This window comes from Pteropus medius, unplaced genomic scaffold, assembly GCF_902729225.1.
Source record: "Pteropus medius unplaced genomic scaffold, Ma_sr-lr_union100, whole genome shotgun sequence".
In the NCBI taxonomy this organism is placed as follows: Eukaryota; Metazoa; Chordata; class Mammalia; order Chiroptera; family Pteropodidae; genus Pteropus; species Pteropus medius.
Genome location: NW_024349802.1, coordinates 16,875,065 through 16,878,460, shown reverse-complemented (window position 1 = coordinate 16,878,460; position 3,396 = coordinate 16,875,065). Strand labels below are relative to the sequence as shown.

The window sequence follows — 3,396 nt, the reverse complement described above, 5'->3', positions numbered from 1 at the left end:
GGTGCTCCAGAAATTGACCAGCCTCACTAAATAGAGACAGATGGCGCAAGAAAATTTTATTAATAACCCTGTCTGCTCAACACAACCAAACATTGCACTTGCTCTCTTCATCCATTTATTCAAAAGCAAACAGTTACTGAGTCCCTACTATGTGCCTGGCATGGATCTAGGGGCCGAGACATAGAAAGAAAGATAAGATCCGGTCTCCACCATGCAGGCACTCAGCATCCTGGGCCATGTGGACCCCTAAGTCACTCACAAACAGCAACTGTGATAACAACTGCTACAGTAGAGAGATGAACATGGCATTGTGAGAGCAGAGAGCCAGGAGCAGTTTCAATCTGTGCATTGAGAGTCCTCTCCTCTCTCGTTCCCGTCTCTCTCATTATAAAGCTCCATTTGAAATAGGATGCACCTTGAGAAATACAAAGTTCTGGGGAATTAAAGAAGGGAGAGATCAGGAACAGCTCTAAGGGATCCATGAACATTGAAGAGAAGGAGGACTGGTCATGTCTGGAGGAGGGCATTCTGGAGACACCCCTGAGACCACTGGTAGAAAGGAGAGGAGAAAAGAAGGTGTTCGAGGAATAGATTGCTTGAAACACAGGATTAGGGATAGCAAGATAGCTGAAAGTAAAGGCTGCCTTGGCTTTCTTTTAATAACAAGATGAGGCAATCGTGTGTACTTCCGTGCATAAAAGAGAGGCATTCTATCAGCTATAGCTGCTGCAACATTATTTAGTGGCTTAAAACAATACAAATTTATTATCGTAAAAGAGTACAAATTTATTATTTATTATTATTGCTTTCCAGATCAGAAGTTTGACGTGAATCTCGCTGCACTCAAATCAAAGTATCTGCAGGGCTGTCTTCCTTTCTGGAGGGTTTAAGAGAGAATCTGTTTACTTGCCTTCCGCAGGTTCTAGAGGACATCTGTGTTCTTCCATCTTCAAGGCCAGTAACAGCTGGCTGAGTCCTCCGCACATTGCATCACTCTGACCTCTTCTGGTGCCTCTCTCTTCTACTTTTAAGGACCCGCCTGTATAATCCAGGACATTATCCCGTTTTAAGGTTCTTATCTTAACCATATCTGCAAAGTCCCTTTTGCCATGCAGGGGAACATATTAAGAGATGGTTATCTTTGGGGAGCTGTTTTCTGTCTCCCATGGACATTAGGGTTTTAGAGCAAGAGTGACACCACTGGGGATCTGCCCGAGGAAGAAAGAGCATGCTGATATCAGGAAGGATAGACTGGAAGGCAGAGACCACTTGGAAGATCTTTTTGATGGTTGTAGAAAAAATATGATTCAATCCAGTGGGAATAGGAAGGAAAGAAGAGATGCCAGAGGCAGAGCTGGGATAGACTTCGTGGGAACTGACAAGCGGCTAAATGGTGAGTGGAAAGTGGGGAGAAGGGGAATGGAAGTAGAGATATCGAAGATGATTCAGACTTTATGCTTCCATGACTGTGAGGATAATGGTATCATCTATCGGGCGTATTTGGTGTGGGAAAGCGGCATAGTAGTAAATTTAAGTTTGGATGTCATCATTAGAAAAATAACCTAACTTTTCACTCTTAAATTTTGAGTGGGGATATAAGATGAATAAAGATTTAGGACACACACACGCCAGGGAGAGAAGTAATGGGTGCGAAGGCCTGACAATGAGAGGTGTTGATACCGAGACAGGGCACAAAGCAGGTAAAGAAGTGATAATAGGATGGGGAGAGACTGAACAAGAAAGAGAAAAAAGAGAGAAATAGTGTACAGGTAAGATGGGTAAGAAATATAGACCGTGAGGAAGACAGACGGGACCTGGTAAAAGAAGGAGGAAGGAAATGAGAGGCAGGATCAACAGAGAGAGAAGCTAAGAAAGAGACCAGCTAAGAGTTTCTGTCATGAGTAGATTGGTCATTTAAAATTTCCAGTTCACTTGGGTTGTGCTCACCATTTTAAGTTAATAATTTTTTTGATTGTCTTGGAAGACTTATTTGCTTTTGGAGATTAATTACTGTCACAGATTCTCTGTGCTTGTCAAGCATCCATGCAGACCTAGTGGTCCTTGAGGGGGTGAATTATCCATAGAGTCGGCCACTTGGCCCCCTAACCTGCTTCGCCAAAGGATGGTTCTCCTTTCTCCTTCCTTTCCTAACTTGGCTTAACTCTTGACCTAATTTGTCCCTATAATTTGAGGCCTAAGTGACATATAGGTAGGAACTTTGGTAAGTCTCAACACAACAGTGAGTTTATGGTCCCCTTTCTACAGATGGGAGCACTGAGGTTCTAATCAAGCGCTCAAGATTGTAAGTGAACAGAGCTGGAAGAAATGCTACTTCCAGAATCGGGAAACAAACGGTAAACTAACTTACGAAGACTTGAGGCAAGTGAAATATTGACTCTGGAAAACATGAGCGCCTTCTAAGGGCCAGCGGAACTCACTCTGAACCCTGCTCGCAAACTAACCCTGCTCTGGCAGTCAGAGGCATAAGGAAGTAAGCTTTAGAGGGGTAGGGTTTTCCCTGGCACGGGCACCACAAGTACTGACAGCTTTCATATTTATTATCTTTCAATAGAGGAAATGGGCACTCAGAGACGTTAACCAACTTGCCCAAGGTGACCCAGGAGCCAGTAGTGAGCCCAGGACAGCGCTCGCGCCGGGAAAGGCCAGCCCTGAGGGGCGAGGTCCTTCCCGCCCGCGTCTGCCTCCCACTGCCCTGTGCGCACGGCCGCGCGGGCCGCGCCCCCGCCGTCCTTGTCCCCCGCGCCGGGTAGGGGCGACAGCTGGGGTCCGCTCGAGCTGGGAGCTGTTGAGTCTGTGGACCCTGCTCGTCCAGCTGGGGAGGAGGACGATGCGCGGCGCACTCAGGTGAGCCGGGGCGGGGGTCCTGCCTCCCGCAGCCCCGGCCGCCCTGGCGCCCGGCGGCCTCCCAGCGCGGGGGCTGGAGCCGGCACCCGAGGGGGCGGCGGGGAGGGCGCAGGCAGCTGCTGGGAGCGCGGCAGCGGCAGCGGCGGCAGAAGCTCGGCTCCGCGGCTGGGGGTGGCCGCTCCAGTCGGCCAGGGCGCCTCGCTCCCTCGCCTCAGGCAGCGGGTAGGTGCAGCGGGCGCGCAGGGGTCAGGAGCCCGGGAGCCCACGTGTGCGGGTGAGGACCCGGCGGAGGCGGGCCGGCACGACCCTGTGAAGGGCTTGGGGGCTCTGGACTCCGGAGTCCCGGCTTTGCTGCAGGGATGGGCTGCGCGGCGGCTCAGGGTGTAGGTGGGCTGGCGCTTGTGTAGGACACGTCTCTAGCCTGGGACCACTCTAGGATGGGCGCGAGTGCCCTGTACTTGTGTACGTAAGTACCTGTGAAACTGCTCGTGCGTTTCCTGACTATAGGAGATTGTGTGTGTAAGGGTGTGT

At 50.3% G+C, this 3,396-nt stretch overlaps 1 protein-coding gene across 3 annotated transcripts in view; it reads left to right on the top strand.

The window, feature by feature from the left end:
• The first annotated feature begins 2,626 nt into the window (after positions 1 to 2,626).
• HTR4 (5-hydroxytryptamine receptor 4) overlaps positions 2,627 to 3,396 on the top strand; it is a 111,397-nt gene continuing 110,627 nt past the window's right edge. For 2 of the 3 annotated variants that reach the window (XM_039836488.1, XM_039836490.1), the window contains exon 1: positions 2,627 to 2,865. The gene's annotated coding sequence lies outside the window, so the exon portion shown is untranslated. Of the gene's footprint in view, positions 3,088 to 3,396 lie in introns of all 3 variants that reach the window. The other variant, XM_039836489.1, reaches the window with a different exon arrangement.